Genomic DNA, 18,252 nt, shown 5'->3' on the forward strand with positions numbered 1-18,252 from the left:
AATTATAGCCATTTTCCAGATAAGGAACAACATCTTAAATAGGTTAAATTCACATATTCAACAAGTAGAATTTGGGAATGCAGGGACTAATGCCAGTCTTGTTTTGTCTCCTTTACTTAGTTCATGTTCAGAAAATACCTTGCACTTAGCCAATAACTAAATGAGAGAATGAAAATATCTTTTACTTTGAGGAGATTCCACTGAAGTCATGTTCAGAAATGAAATTGTTAAAATGAGTTTTTAAATAAATTTTAAAAATTTTCTTAATGATATGAAAAATAGTAGAGAGGACAAATAGGAACATAGACTTAAGATGCACTTAAATTTTGTAGAAAAAGCTAAAATTTTAACAATGGGATCAACAATTGTTTTTTAATGTGAATCGCCCAATACTTCTAAGTGTTCATTAAATGCAAAGCACTGTGCAAAGATTTTGCACTTACCAGTTAGATTAGGGTAATAATTATATGTCAAGTAGATAAGCTCTTGAATAATGAGGTTGAAGAAGAGGATACTAGATCAAATCAAATTGCAAGAATAACAGAATGACATACATTCAAATGAGACTCAAGCAGGGACTACGATAAGTAAATCAAGATTTCAAATTTCTGAATTTCATTTGTAACATATCAAAAACTTTCTCAATTTTCCTGAAAGATTAGTGTTTTGTTATCAATTGCTTATAAACAAATGCTTAAAGTATAATTAAAAGCATTAAAATTTGGCCATGAAAAAGTCAAGATTATCATTGTAAGTCAATATTAATAAATACAGCTTATGATATAGAAAGATTTATGTATTTGTATTATTAATAATTACTATTTGTTTTTATTTTATATTAAACAAATATTAAAATAATACACATTTTATACACATGCCTGAAGGTAAATAGAATACATATGCTTTTATGATAAACATTTGATAAGGTTTATATCTTCTTTTAATAAACCTTGGTCAGGTTTTTCTATCTCAACCTTTCATACCTATGATAAATAATAAGTAAACATTTGTGAAATAAATGAATTTTAGTATATGGTGAACTGACTTAAGCCAACTTGGCCTAGAACAACTTATTTATTTATTCATTCATTCATTCATTCATTCATTCAGCTAATAATTGTAACCACAGAAAAATTTTGAGGACCTCTAGAGAATTAGCTACTTCCCTCCAAAACTTTTACTACTTATAGTAAAAGTCTCAGACTATTCTGCCAATTATCATACATTTCATTAGCTGAACATTTATTAACAGATAATCACTAAAATATTTCCTGCAACCTGTTCACTAATCTCAAACAAATTCCAGCTCCCCGTCCTTTCAGGTGTTTACAGAACAATTACATGAATGTTCACTCAAAACAAGATCCCAAAGGCATTGATCCACTACTCTCCTAACAAGATTCAGGCATTTGGAGTTCCTAGGTATAAGGTTAGCACAGGGCTATTTAGCATTTTAGCCTAAAGCATCATCAATAAGGGTAATGATGACAGGTTTTGCTGTTACATTGTCTGTTCAGCTAAGGGCAGGGAATATCTCTAAAATAATTTACTCAATCTGTATTTTTCATTTTCAAGAGCAGCTCATTTCTAATATTCAGCATGTTCATTAATGGTTCACCATGTACACCATTAAAGCCTATTTCTCAAATTTACCATGCTAATTAAGAAAGTGCTAATCACAGTAGAAAAAATAAAATCACCTTTTAACCACACCTTGCAGAATATAGACTATCTGATGAAAAAGTGTATTTTTTGGAATGCTGACTGCACTTAGGGTATAGCTTAACGTAAAAAACACAAATACTACAATCCATGGTGAACTGTTTTCAAGAATTACAGCTGTCATAATATGATGGGGGAAAAATGAATATTAACAGTGTTAATCATATTTGTTCTGTTCCTGTTTTTGTTTTAGTAACTTTGGGCCAGTGTAGGAAATTGCCATTCTTACTCTACATAAACTTAGACAAACTTGTTGTCTTCAAAAACAAAAATTATACACCAACAAACTTCAACCAAAATGGACAAAATATTGCTTTAGTTAGAGGTTGTCTTGTTTCTTCAGACTATCATTTTTCCAAAATTAAAAATTATGAAAGTAAATAAATTTTCCATGAATTTATACCAAAAGATTTTCAAATGTATGCATGATATATGTTTCAAACTACATTGCATCTAATGAGCTGTTAAATATTAATTTAAGGCATACCTAAGATAACCACTGGCATTTTAAGCTTTTGCAAGTTAAGGAAAATATTTGAATGGGAAGAAGCTATTTTAGTCTTTTATCACAAACTGAGAAAATAACCAGAGAAATGAATAGTTTCTTATAATAGAAATTTTATGCCAGTGTGGCTCCACTGAAGGAATCACACTGCAGGAGGAAAGGAGAAAGAAATGTACACCTAATATATAACATTTTCCTTTCTAGGATAGTATAATTAGATCAACTACCACAGGGGAAAAATAACATTGCAAAAGTATTCAATTCTTGAGAATAGAAGGACAGAGATGTAGCAAATTGCCCTAGATACATGTACTCCAGTATTATTTTTAGTAATTTCTAATTAGTTCTAAATAATTCTTTCATTCCCTTAAGTGGAAGCCTTAAGTAAAAGCACATGTTGGAAATACAAGATGTGACATAATATATCATAATTGGTATCTTGATTACAAAGGCCATCATGTCTCTAAACTTCAGTTTCATCATTTGTTGAAAATATGGACTACTAGTCTAGGTAATTCAGTAAGTTCTCACTTTTCATGCATCCCCCCTCTTCCAAACGTTGTGGAAATGGTTCATAAAGTATACAAAAATGGAAAATCAAATGACAGAGAGGGGCTCCAAAACAAGATAAAACACTTCCAGGCAACGTATGGACTCAGAACATAACCACAGTGATCAGTGCTGAAGCTGCTTCTGTATTCCAGAAGTAGGCAGAGGCATGCAGGAATTCTGTGAGGGTGAGAAATAAGATCTACTTTCACTTCTTGAAAGCAAGGGATGGAGGGTGGGATGAAAGAGGTAAGACAAGGTTCTTTCCATTGTGAATGAAAGCTAAAAAGCAAACAGACATTGCAAAGAACTGCCTCCCCTCATGCGGGGTGGAGGAGGAGAGGGTACAATAATAGGATAGGTCCATGCCAAGCCATATTAGAGTCTGAGGCAAAAGGAAAAAAATGTGCACCCTTTTATACACTTAGCAAAATGTCCTCCTATATTTTGAACCAAGAGAAAAAAGTGAATTAATGCTGACCAATTTATAATTTATTTATTTTATAATTTATTTATTTATAAAGCCCCATGGTGCCCAACCTATTCTCTAATCATTGTCAACCCTCATAAATCCAGAAGAATGGAACTACCGCAAAGATTATTCCCAAAGCAATTAAAAGTACACTTATCACAATGAGCACTGAGTAATGTATAGAACTGCTGAATCACTATATTGTACACATGAAATTAATATAACACTGTATGTTAATGATACTGGAATTAAAATTAAAAAAAAAAGATTATTCCCAATGCACAATAATTTAAGGTAATAAAACACTTTGTCCTTATTTAATATTTTTATAGTTGCCAATTTATAGTTGTCAATTATGAATTATTTGTATTAATGTTGATTTTTTTAATATTGTATTATTATTTATTTTGACTATTGAATTTTTTGATACCACCTTAAATCTTGCATCCAAGGAGAGTACCTCAGTATCCTCTCCTAGTTCTAATCCTGGCTCTCTAGTAGGATATATAAATACAATCCTATAACCATTAAATAAATAAAGTTCTCTCCAGACTTTCTTTTTTTTTTTTTAGATTTTATTTATTTATTTGACAGGGAGAGAGACAGAGAGAGAGCACAAGCAGGGGGAGCAGCAGTGGGAGAGGGAGAAGCAGGCTCTCAGCTGAGCAGGGAGCCCGATGCGGGGCTCGATCCCAGGACCCTGGGACCACAACCTGAGCCGAAGGCGGACGCCTAACAGACTGAACCACCCAGGTGCCCCCTCTCCAGACTTTCTGACTCTGTATTATCTCTATTACCACTACCAGGTAGCTCAAAAATGACCTTACATGACCTTGTAAATCTCCATACTGTAACCTCACGCAGATCAAATTTAGCAAAGCAGTTGTGCATAGTTGTTAACATTTGTTAAGTAGAGCCCCTGGATGTCAGATAAGGAGCCAAGGTTCAACAAAAGACCACAAGGGAAAGTGAAATAGAGAAGTTTATTACTCACATACACATCAAGGGTCCACATGGGGAGATCAAGTCAGGATGCTGGCAGAGAAAGCAAGGCAGGACCTGAGGCACATGGCTTTATCAGAATCTGAGAGTAGAATGCTGGAAGTTCCCAAAGGCCAGGTTGACCAGCTGAAACCAAAAAGAGTGAGTGAGATTTTGGTTAGCTTGATTAGGGTCTTATCTAAGGGAAGCATAAGAGGACGCCTGGGTGGCTCAGTTGGTTAAGTGTCTGCCTTTAGCTCAGCTCATGATTCAGGAGTCCTGGGATCGAGCCCTGCATCGGGCTCTCTGCTCAGCGGGGAACCTGCTTCTCCTCTCTCTGCCTGCCTCTCTGCCTACTTGTGCTCTCTCTCTCTCTGTCAAACAAATAAAATCTTTAAAAAAAAATGTCTGTAAGGGGAGGATAAGGAGAAGACCCTGGAAGGCAGGGGAGAATGTTCATCACAAGGGTCTTTGGGGAAGGCGTATTAGGAACTCATATTTTCTTGTGACTCTGCAGGCTGTTATCTAGGGCATGTGTTGCTAGGACGGGCTGTCAGTTCAAGGCTGTTGCAGGCCACTTGGCCACACAAAATGGGATATTTAGGCAATATTATGAAATAATTCAGCTACCCTCTCAACACTGTAGAACTAGTGTTTTCAATCTCTTGGACTAGTATATGGTTTTCATTCTCATCAAAATAGTTATCCACACATCGTATCATTTTCTAAGTAAGACTCAGAAAAGGAGGAAGGGGCATTGTCCCTTTCCCTTCTCTTTAAAGACACACTCTTCTTGTTCCATTAGCCAGAGCATACTCATAAGATCACAACCATCTTGAGGCTAGGGGGCTACAATAAACAGTCTATATTTCAGTTGACTATTTGTTAAATTTTGTTGTTGCTGTTAGATTTGCTTTATCTCCTGGCTTCTCTAAATGGAACCCTCCCACCTCTGAGAGCAACTTCCTCTTTGCAGTGATTTCGCTGGATAGTCAGTGGGCCCTGCTGCACCGGCAAGCAGAGGCTCTGGTACCGAGTTCTATTCTTCACCATTCTTCTGCAGCAGAAATGGGGTGAGGATAACTCCTGACCTGCTGACCTCACAGGGCAATGGGGAGAAGTAATAATTTTGCATAGATGGAAAATTTTACATGGATTAACCCATTTGATCTTCACAACAACCCTATGAGAGTAAGTTTTCTGTTAACCTCTTTTACAGATAAGGAAACTGAGACACAGCGAGGTTAAGAAACTTGAATAATGTCACTAATAAGAGAGAAGAGTCAAGATTCAAAATCAAGCAACTTGGCTGCAGAATCCCACCACTCAACACTGTGGTCTGTGCAGGACACCATCTAAACAGAGCAGGTCAAAGGCACCTAGAAGCTCTGAAACTTTAGAACAAAGAACTCTTTGACAATCTGATGAGATCTATGGCTCCTCTGCCCTGGGGAAGCACTCAAACGTCTATTTAGCAAGTTTTGATCACTCCTCAAAACGTGTGAGCTAATTCCACAAGCTGGCGGGCGTCACAGGAGACTTGAGACCCTAAGCAGCCAAATCCCATGAGCCAGTACAGTGACTGGGGAACAAGGACACCTGAACTGTACTGTCTGCTCCTCTGCCTGGAGATGCATTTTTATTTTCCTTCCTCCCTCCTTGGGAAGAAATGGTCTTTAGTGAAATGCCCACTAAGGTGAGCAACAAAGAACGGTGGGCAAAGCCTAAATAACCCCCATTTCCCCCTGCCGCCCCCACCAGCAGCCAAGCAGCTGGCCCCTTCCAACTAAGAACAACCTCTCCCCGTCTCAGGAAGCTGGCAGTGACCAGACCAGTCTATTATCTCCTTAGCACCCCACCCCAGGGCTGCATCCGCATAGCTGGACACACTCTTCCCCCTTCACTCCATGCTAATTTCAAATCACTTCAATAACACGTACACCTCTTCTATTGCTTCAGAAAGCTATCCCTCTTCAACCAAGAATATGAGGCCCCTACTATTCTTTCTCTGCTTGCTCCAGGGTGGTCCCCATCTCTGAGCTCAAAGACGACTGTTTTACTTTAAAACAGGCATGCTGCCCATTTGTAAAACACCTGAGGAGTTAAGTCACCAGCCAGATGGATGCCCCAATCTCCAGCATTAAAGTAGGTGAAAAAACCAGGGGAGAGATTTCAGTCTCCTACCAGGGGAGGGGGGGAGGGGAGAATTTATTTTTAAAGTTAAATTTGTTTTGTTTTGTTTAGGTGTCAAGTTTTAGCAAACATTTTAAGAGTGTCCTCTTCAAGTCTCTGGCTTCGCCAAAGCGAAGGAGTGTGTACTAGCCTGAGATGGTGAGGAACATTATCTGCGGCCGCTGGTGGATTACTGGATGCTTCCCATTTAATCCCCACCTGACAATTTAGTTGTGTTATTACTGTAGAAAAAAGAAACTGGATCTCTGGAGCAACAAGCAATCTCTGCCACAAATATTGAATTGATAAATGCATATTTAGTTAAAAATACATTGAATTTAATATTAAGTATAAAATAGTCTGTAAAGAATACAAAAACTACATGAAATTAAGAGGACGGGAGAGGGGATGATCAATGGTATTTAAAGTGATTGTGAGATAAATAAACTAAATATTTAATACAGAATAGAGAATTTAAAGCAACAAAATAAATGGTTTGATTTTTGAATATATGGAAAAAGATGTGCCCTTTATATAGAGAAAGAATGTACATTACTTTCAAGCTGTCAAGGAATTACCACAAATATTAACCATTTGCTAATGTAAAATGGATATATTAACAATTTTTAGTTGAAAATACTTGTAGGAAATAGTACTTCTCCTCCCCATCATGCCTAAGTCCTAAAACTCAGAATTTTTGACTACTTTAGGTTACACGGTCAAGGGAAATTAAGCTTGAAGGTGGAATTAATTTTGCTAAGCAGTTGACCTTAAGATACAAAGATTATCCTGGATTACTGAGGTGGCCCCAATGTAATCAAAGCATCCTTAAAAATGGAAGAGGGCGGCAGAAAAGGGGTCAGCATCAGTGAAAGAGATATATCAATGAAAACAATGTCAGAGAGATGCTATTTTGCTGGCTCTGAAATGGAAGAAACGAGCCAAGGCTAAAGAGTATGTGTAGCTTCTAGAAGCCAGAAAAAGCAATAAAAAAAATTCTCTTCCCAAAAGGACCAAAGTTTTGCAGACACCTTGACCTTAGCCTGGTGAGGAAGGTGTGCGATTTGTTACTCAGAACTTCAGGATAATAAATGTGTGTGGTTGTAAGCCACCAAGTTTGTGGTAACTTATTACTGTTACAAACGGAGAAACTAATATGCTATCTAGAACGGATTTAAAATCAGCTTGCTATATATCAGTATCATAGGATGCTACTAAAGCAGTACTTAGATAAAAACAATTAATTCTGGGTGTTTAGAAAAAGAAGAAAGATGGAGATTAAGTGAGGTATATATATGAATTCAAGAAGCTACACAGCCTATGATTTGAAGACAGCAGCATTTCTCTTTTTCTTTTCCTAGGAAATTATGTAATACCTTTATTACATATTTATTACTTTTAATACTTGTAAGGAAGTTGAGAAATAAAAATGTAACTTTCATTTTTTAGAAAAATTAGGACACAGATAAATACCTGTGAAAAACATGTTAAAAAGTGGGTAGAACTGCAGCTCGCTGCAATGAGCCTCAAATAGTAGTGATTGTCTTAGGAAAAAGAAAAGATGATGGCACTCAGTCTCAGAAGTCACCAGAAAAATACTCTTCTTGAAGGCGATGGCAGTGAACCCCCTTTGTTTATCAGGGAAAGATTTATCACTATATTTATCTATCACTATATGGTAGAACTTCTTAGTTTGCTTCTTAGAGACAGGAGGCAAAGGAATCACACAGGCAGGCTATGTATTCAGGACAAAGCCTGTCTTCCTGTCAGAGGGATAGAAGAGTTGCTATCCTCTTTGGTGAAAAGTAAGGATAAACAAATTTACCCTCAAAATCCTGGGGCAAAAGAAAATTTATTAAGTAACCTGGTACATGGTACTAATCATTTTCCTACTTGAAACTCCTACAAATACATAACCTGAGAAATGTTTGCCTCCTTCAATAATGAATGTTCAGACAGGCAGCCCAAAGATATTAAAAGACAACTTTAAAGAAAAGGAGGCAAAAAAGTAGTTATTAGAAAGATTTTGTTACACTCTAATGGAAATGGAGAATTAAAATAATATTCTTTTTTAAGATTTTATTTATTTATTTATTTGAGAGAAAGAGCACAAGCGGTGCGAGGGGGAGGGCAGAGGGAGAGGCATAAGCAGACTTCCTGAGCAGGGAGCCTGACATGGGACTCGATCCCAGTAGCCTGGGATCATGACCTGAGCCGAAGGCAGATGCTTAACCAACTGAGCCACCACCCAGGTGCCCTAAAATAATATTCTTAATGCAGTAATCACCTCTTTGAACCAGTAGCAAGAAGCAGAAACATAAGAACTCAAGGAAAAAAATAGTAAAATGATAAAAATTTTTTAAAGTGTGACTGAATGATCTTAGGAAAAAGTAAATTTCTTTCACTCAACAAATATATATTTATATATCATACAATTCCTGAGAACCTAACATATTACAGGCAGGCACTGTTTGAGAAACTTAAGTTATATCAGGAAACAAACTGAAAAATACTCCTATTGTGATGGAGTTTATATGATGAAGAGAAGGTGGAACTGATAATAAGTACACATAATACTTAAATGATGTACAATGAAAGAAAGCAAGAAGTGAGATGGAAAACAGTCAATATATCAAGATAAGTGTGGGGGGAGCTGGGAGTATGGATGAAGTATATTGATAAGGTGAGGAGGTATGAGCACAGACATCAAGGAAATGAGTAAATTTGCCAAGCACATAACTGCATGATAGCAGTCTGGTAATGAAACTGAATAAAACAAAAACCCTAAGGTAGGTGTACCCCTGAACTCTTTGAGAAACCACAAAGGTACTGATGTGCTTGGGGCACAGGGAACAAGCTGTAGGTTGGTGGGAAATGGTGTCAGAGAACTATCCATTTTTATTTCCTTGCCTTTACTCTCTAGTTACAAAGGCATTATTTAAAGCTATCAATCAAGAACATACATGTGTCTACACATACAGTTACATACATATGAATACACCTATATATATATGACTGTGGTGTGATAAATATGTATGTATGTACACACATAATAACACACACGCCGTGTATACGCACATATGTATGGTTTCTTGAAGGCCATGACCTAATTAATTCCTTTATTTTTAAAATATTTATTTATTTATTTGAGAGAGAGAGAGAGAGAGAGAGACCATGCATGCACACACAGAGCGAGAGGGTGAGGGCAAAGCAGGCTCCCCACTGAGCAGGGAGCCCAATGTGGGACTCAATCCCAGGACCCTGGGATCATGACCTAAGCTGAAGGCAGATGCTTAACCCACTGAGCCACCCAGGTGCCTCTTAATTAATCCATTTAAAACTGAACTTTCTAAACAGTCTATATTCAGAAACATTGGGGCTGGAGTCACACAGTTTGACATCTTCCAGGAAAATAGGGTCCTTTCCTATTGGGTCAGATGGCACACTGAATATGAGAGTTCTGGTTTAAACATCCCTAATAGAACTCTTGATTGATGTTCTACCAACTTAAAGATTGCAGTGTTAGTTTTATAAATCTTTCAATTAAAAACCACAGTAATTATTAGGCACTTCTGCTTTCCAAGCAGTTAATATATTGGAAGTGTAGAATTTGGACCTGATCCAAGCTGGGTGTTAATGCTGATTATTGCCTCTACAGGTTGGTAGAATGACTGTGCATGTATGTCATCATGTTGTCATACTAAAAGAAAATCAAAACTAGTTTATATGAAGGGTAGCCATTCTTTACAGTATTTAGCAAAGCTGATTCAGAAAGTGTATAAAGTTAGAAGTTAGCATATTAGTAAGTTATAGTTATGAGAAGGACCTTTATACCAAATTAAGGAAGGAAATGTTGCTGATTCAGGTTTCTCTTCCTATTCTTACTACTGATGGGAGCATGCCTGCAGGCTCTTTCTTTCTTGATTGAAGGATAGTTATAAGGTACTAGAAACTCTTGACCCCCAGACAAACTTTCTAAGCTATGGAGCAGGGTGCAGTAATCAGTGCATTGCCATGAAGGCCATTTGCATTTTTTCCTGCTTAATATTTTTCCTGTGTTTATACATATGGGTGTGTATACATAAATATGTATGCATATTTAAAATAAAAAGACACTAAAATCTGAAGTGATTAATTGTTGTGGACTGCTGGTTGTTTCCCCAAATCAGTTATCATCTTATCTTATTCCTACCACAGGGCAGCTGTAGAACATAACTCCAACAGAGTTGAATTCACACTAAAACATATGAATGTTGGCCAAAGTGTAGTTAACCACAGTGTCCCTGCCTAGGCACCTGTCTGCCTAACTAGATTCTATATTTGTAATATATTAGTCACCTTAGTGTGCCATAACAAAATACCACAGACTGGGTGACTTAAATAAACAGAATTTTTTTTCTCATAGTTCTGGAGGCTGGGAAGTTCAAGATCAAGGGCTGGTTGATTCAATTCCTGGTGAGGGATCTCTTCCTAGCTAGCAGATGGCCACAATCTCACCATTTCCTCACATAAGTTCTTTTTTTTAAAATTTTATTGTGTTATGTTAATAATCATGCATTACATCATTAGTTTTTGATGTAGTGTTCCATGATTCATTGTTTGCGTATAACACCCAGTGCTCCATTCAATACGTTATACTGCGTATAACACCCAGTGCTCCATTCAACCCATCCACTACTAAAGTGTTGCTGTCTACTTCCTATATCATGTATTTTTTGCTTTATAATATTTATATTGTTATTAAGCTGTAAAATATTAATCATATTTTAAAATAAATTATAGTCTTAAGCATCATAATTAGAGTTAGATGAGGTGTTAAGGATGAGGCCCTGGTCCCATGGGATTAGTGCCCTTATGAAAAGATACACCAGAGAGTTTACTTTCTTTCTGCCTACACAAAGAACTTATGTGAGGACAATAGCCAAACTATGGAAAGAGCCAAGATGTCCATCGACAGATGAATAGATAAAGAAGATGTGATACACACACACACACACACACACACACACACACACACACACACACACAATGGAATATTATGCAGCCATCAAAAGGAATGAAATCTTGCCATTTGCAACTATGTGGATGGAACTAGAGGGTGTTATGCTGAGCGAAATAAGTCAATCAGAGAAAGACATGTGTCATATGATCTCACTGATACGAGGAATTCTTAATCTCAGGAAACAAACTGAGGGTTGCTGGAGTGGTGGGGGCGGGAGGGATGTGGTGGCTGGGTGATAGACATTGGGGAGGGTATGTGCTATGGTGAGTGCTATGAATTGTGTAAGACTGATGAATCACAGACCTGTAGCTCTGAAACAAATAATACATTATATGGTAAAAAAAAAAGAAAAGAAAAGAAGATAGCAGGAAGGGATAAATGAACAGGGGGAAATCGTAGGGGGAGATGAACCATGAGAGACTATGGACTCTGAGAAACAAACTGAGGGTTCTAGAGGGGAGGGGGGTGGGGGGATGGGTTAGCCTGGTGATGGGAATTAAAGAGGGCACGTATTGAATGGAACACTGGGTGTTATACGCAAACAATGAATCATGGAACACTACATCAAAAACTAATGATGTAATGTATGGTGATTAACATAATGTAATAACAAAAAAAAAAAAAGAAAAAGAAAAATCACCAAGCTCAGGAAAACCCAAAGCTATGGCATTCATCCAGGTTTCTATGTTGGTATTTATTTATTTTTTTTTTTTTTTAAGATTTTATTTATTTGACAGAGAGAGACACAGCAAGAGAGGGAACACGAGCAGGGCGAGCAGGAGAGGGAGAAGCAGGCTTCCTGCTGAGCAGGGAGCCCGATGTGGGGCTCGATCCCAGGGCCCTGGGACCACGACCTGAGCTGAAGGCAGACGCTTAACGACTGAGCCACCCAGGCACCCCCGGTATTTATTTTTTAATAGTCCCCTAGTCCAGATTCTTTCTATCTATCTATCTATCAAAGATTTATTAATTTTACAAAGAGAAAGAGAGCACAAGCAGGGGGAGTGGCAGGCAGAGCGAGAAGGAGAAGCAGGCTCCCTGCTGGGCTGAGAGCCAGACCTGGGGTTTGATCCCGGGACCCTGGGATCATGACCTGCGCTGAAGGCAGCCGCTTAACTGACTGAGCCACCCAGGTGCCCCCAGATTCAATTTAGTAATCAGTTTTTTCTCTTTCCTCCTTCCTTCTCCACCCCCCATACTTCTATCCCTGCCTCCCTTCCTTCCTCCCTCTGTCTCTTTCTCTCTCCTTTCTTTTCTTTTCCTTTCTTTTTCCTTCCCTCCTCCCTCTCTCCCTCCCTCCCTTCCTTTTCTTTTGCCATGAACAATGGTGCCTGGTAACACAGCTGAAATTCTACCTTTATCAATAAGGTTTCTAGTAACTAGAAGAAGGCAAATTCAAGGCACATTTGCACTGAGAGAGAATAGAAGAGGAGAAAAGTTTGTTATCTTCACTCATGCCGTCCATGCATAAATGATTGTTACTATCTTGCAAATATCCTATAGTGTAGTTATCTAATATGTTTCAGGCCACAGAATTCCATAATTTGATTGAGATGACAACCCCCCCTAAAAAAGAGTTATTTTCTTGGGAATTACCTTCCACCCCATAGCATACCTGCCTCTCAACAAAATATCAACTCAATTTCCCCTAGTATCTATCAACAAAATGTCTTCATATTATCATTTACTGGACCACCATTATATTTTGTAGAATATCTAGATTAGGAAGGCCCCTCCAGACTACATTATGTAAGAGCAAGAGAATTCATGGAGTCCTAAAGCAAAATAGTGATGATGTATTCAGAGACAGGTTTCTAATGAAGCTAACAAAGTTTAAATTTCAGAACCCCTCATTTGTACATCTCCTTACCTAGCCCTGAGAAATACTTTATCAACTTTATATTAATATTTGAAATTTTTCTAAGAAAAATGTTCCCTTATTTATAGAAGCTTTAGGTCCTAAAATATAAGTCCATCAATGGTATTTTAACTTATTTTAGAAAAGAAAACCAAGGCAACTTCCAGAGCAATAAATAACATTGGCTATGTTAACTTACTACAATAGAGAACACATCCAGAATAAAAGCTTCAGTTGGCATCACCACTTCATTAAATGTTTTATAATCCACAGTCATTTCCCAAGTCCTATCCATATTCTGTACAGTACAAAAGTAAACTAAATGGGGATCTTCCAGGGGTGCTGGGGTGCTTCAGTCAGTTAAGCACCTGACTCCTGATTTTGGCTCAGGTGGTGATCTCAGGGTTGTGAAATCTAGCCCTGCATCAGGCTCTGTGCTAGGTGTGGAGCTTGTTTAAGATGCTCTCTCTTCCTCTGCCCCATCCCATTTAGCACATGCATGCACATGCTCTCTCTCTTAAAAAAAAAAAAAGTAAAAAAGTAAACTAAATGGTAAACTAAACGGGGATCTTCTAGGGTTCAATTAACCTATATGGCATATACTCTTTTCTAGCATAATATACCTTACTCCATAATTCAGTAAGCTAATTTAGACAATATAGTAATTACCAAGTGAAAATATAGAAAAATTCTATATTCAGCCACTGGAAAGGTAATCAAAGAATGGGTTTGAGGCCCCACAGACAAGCTATGTAGCAATCATGAGTGAAAACTATCACTAGACCATGCTAACCCTATACACGGAATACAATGTCGTTCTGGGTCCCAAGGAATCTGCATTCATTTAAACCTGTCTAATAATCCCTGAAATCCCTAACAATTACCATGGTGCATACTTGACAGGTCTCTTTGGGAAAAACAAAAATGAAGATTTATATAGTATATACTTATGTTATCATAGGACCATTTCACTTTGTTACCTGGATTAAACTTCATTAAAGGGTTCCAGGATTGTGAAGTGACCCGTTTGAGAACTGGGTAAGATGTTCTAAGTTTCTATTTTTTTATATCTTATTTTATTTAAATTAAATTAGTTAACATATAGTGTATCATTAGTTTCAGATGTAGAGTTCAGTTATTCATCAGTTGCATATAACACCTAGTGCTCATTGCATCACGTGCCCTCCTTAATGTCCATCACTCAGTTAGCCCATAGCCGCACTGACCTTCCCTCCAGCAACCCTCACTGGGGTTTTTTTCCCTATAGTTAAGAGTTTCTTATGGTTTGTCTCCTTCTCTGATTTCGTCCTATTTTATTTTTTCCCACCCTTCCCCTTTGATCTTGTTTTGTTTCTTAAATTCCACATGTGTGAAACCATATGATAGCTGTCTTTCTCTGATTAACTTATTTCACTTAGCATAATACCCTCTAGTTCCATCCACATTGTTGTAAATGGTAAGATTTCATCCTTTTTGATGGCTGAGGAGTATTCCACTGTATATATATATATACCACATCTTCTTTATCTATTCATCTGTCGAAGGACATCTGGGCTTCTTAACATAGTTTGGCTATTGTGGACATTGCTGCTATAAACACTGGGTACAGGTGCCCCTTTAGATCACAACATTTTTATCCTTTGGGTAAATACCTAGTAGTGCAATTGCTAGGTTGTAGGGTAGCTCTATTTTCAACTTTTTGAGGAACTTCCATACTGTTTTCCAGAGTGGCTGCACCAGCTTGCATTCCTACCAACAGTGTAAGAGGGTTCCCCTTTCTCTGCATCCTCACCAACATCTGTTGTTTCCTGACTTGTTAATTTTAGCCATTCTGACTGGTGTTAGGTAGTATCTCATTGTGGTTTTGATTTGTATTTCCCTGATGCTGAGTGATGTTGAACATTTTTTTTTCATGCGTCTATTGGTCATTTCTATGTCTTCTTTGAAAAAATGTTCATGTCTTCTGCCCATTTCCTGACTGTATTTTTTTCGGGATGGGGGGTTGTGTGTTGAGTTTGATGAATTCTTCATAGAGCTTAGATACTAGCCCTTTATCTGATAAGATATTTGCAAATCTTCTCCCATTCTGTAGGTTGTTTTTTGGTTTTGTTGACTGTTTCCTTTGCTGTGCAAAAGATTTTTATCTTTTTTTTTTAAGGTTTTATTTTTTTAACAGAGAGAGACAGAGGGAGATATCACAAGTGGGCAGAGCGGCAGGCAGAGGGAGAGGGAGAAGAAGGCTCCCCACTGAACAGAGCAGGCTCCTGATGTGGGGCTAGATCCCAGGACCCTGGATTCATGACCTGAGCTGAAGTCGGACACTTAATCAGCTGAGCCACCCAGGTGCCCGAAGATTTTCATCTTGATAAAATCCTAATAGTTCATTTTTGCTTTGTTCCCTTGCAAGATTTTATTTGTTCATTTGAGAGAGGGAGGGAGGAAGCTTGAGTGAGGAGAGTCAGAGAGAGAGGGAGAGGGAGAAGCAGACTCTCCACTGAGCAGGAGCCCGAGGCAGGGCTTGATCCCAGGTCCCTGAGATCATGATCCGAGCCAAAGGAAGATACTGAAACTGACTGAACCACTCAGGTGCCCCCTTAAGTTCCTATTATATGGATTCAAGATAGACCTCTGCTTCCTGTGTCTAGATTTGTTTTTGTTTTGTTTTGGTTTGGTTTTTTGTTTTCTATAACTCTTTACTCTTTTATAATCCAATCAGACTTTAATGATTTGCCTCTTTCATAGTCCCAAGAACTCCGTAATTGGTTAATAGTTTCTATATTTAAATGAAATTGTTTGGCCTCTATTATCCTATGGTTACATCATCCCAAATAAGATCAGGGAACCCATTTAAAAAGTAAAATCTACCAGCAACACCTCTGATTTAAAAAAAAAAAAAATGCCACCATAATACACTTCAACAATATTATCATTCTCATAAAAATGCAGTTCTCAGTGCTTTTTGTTTTTTAAGATTTCATTTATTTATTTGTCAGAGAGAGAGAGAGTGCGCAGGTGAAGCTGCAGGCAGAGGGAGAACAGGCTCCCCGCTGAGCAAGGAGCCCGATGTGGGACTCGATCCCAGGACCCTGGGATCATGACCTGAGCCGAAGGTATTTGCTTAACTGACTGAGCCACCCAGGAGTCCCTTCTCAATGCTCTGATGAAATCAATACCTCATAAACCATCTCTGGGGACATTAGATAGGAACCAGGTAGGAGTAGATTGCTTATCTTAAATCTATTTTGATAGTCATAAATAGACATTTTCTTATTTCTTCCACTATCTTCTATCTTAGGCCAAGGAATTTCTGGCATCTCACCCTTATTTAGTAAGAGATAACTTTGAATACAAAGCTCAGTCAACAAACAACTAGAGCTATTTACTTATTTTTACTAGTTGGAATATGAAATGTTCAATCAATGTACTCTTTAAAAGATGAGCTTTACTAGACTAAAGATTTTTCTTTCTCTTTGGTCAAACACTCTCAGAATCCATACTTACAAATATTATTCATAGATTTTTTTCCAATATAAATTAAAAAGCTTTGCAATGCTTTTACTTTTTTTCTCCAAGGTTAACTTTATAATTGGCCCCCTGGGGAATGCTAGATTCTCAGACTAATTATAGATCTGTATAAAATGATAAAATTAGAGTTAGTGGAGGTGTGCATGAAAAGATTTGACTGCTCCACGGGTTCTTATAGAGTCTTCAAGTAAAGCAAAAACAGCCTCATGAGATTCTGGATTAAAAAGGTTGTTTCTTGGGCGCCTGGGTGGCTCAGTTGGTTAAGCGACTGCCTTCGGCTCAGGTCATGATCCTGGAGTCCCGGGATCGAGTCCCGCATCGGGCTCCCTGCTCGGCGGGGAGTCTGCTCCTCCCTCTGACCCTCCCCCCTCTCATGTGCTCTCTCTCTCATTCTCTCTCTCAAATAAATAAATAAAATCTTTAAAAAAATAAAAAATAAAAAAAAAATAAAAATAAAAAGGTTGTTTCTTTTGACAAGGGAGGTGTGGTTAGTGGGTTTTTGGAGTATCCAACGATCTAATTACTCGCCCCCCATGCAGACAGCTCTGTTTTTATGTTCATACTCTTTTTATACTTTATTAATTATCTAAATTTAACATGAGATAATAAGTTCTATAATTAATAATGGCTAAACCTCGAGTAAGTCCTGTTTCAGATGCTATTTTGAGCATGTCACATGTATTAGCTCATTTACCCTTCATAACACTTTATAAAGAAGCATTATTATTCAAATAAGAAAGCTGAAGCACAGAGGTGTTAAGTTGCCCAAAATTACAATGCTAAAAAATAGCAGAACCAGAGCTTAAATCAAAGTAGTATAGCCCTTATATTTAACTACTATAGATAGGCTCAGAGTTCAGCAGGCACTGTAATTCATAAACTCACAGTATCAAATTTTAATTCAAGCTTTTAGGCGCATTATCCCAGAAGATGTAATGATAAGAAATTCTTTAAAGGTAGTCATAGAAATGCTATGAGCAGAGAAACTGGGGGTTTGTGCTTTCCATTCTCTTTCTTTAAGATGTCCAGTGTGGAATTTAAAACAAAACAAATGAACAAATTAAAAAAAAAAGAGAGAGAGAGAGAGAGAGAAACAAAAAGACAGACTCTTAACTATAGAGAACAAAAAGATGGTTGCCAGAGGGGAATTAGGTGGGAAGATGGGTGAAATAGTGACGGGAGTAATAGTACACTTATCTTGATGAGCACTGAGTAATATATGGAATTGTTGAGTCACTGTATTGTACAACTGAAAGTAATAACACTTCATGTTAACTACACTGGAATTAAAATAAAATATAAGATGAAAAACAAAAATAGATGTCCAGTATAGATGGAAGAAACCAGCTCATCACATATACTCCTTGGATTCCTCATGTCTTTTATATTTTTCTATGGAAATGGTTTATTTAGACTTTATTCTAGAGGTAGGTGATAATCTAGCTACTTTGACAATGCATCTCATA

This window comes from Phoca vitulina, unplaced genomic scaffold (assembly GCF_004348235.1).
Source record: "Phoca vitulina isolate PV1807 unplaced genomic scaffold, GSC_HSeal_1.0 scaffold7, whole genome shotgun sequence".
Classification (NCBI taxonomy): Eukaryota; Metazoa; Chordata; class Mammalia; order Carnivora; family Phocidae; genus Phoca; species Phoca vitulina.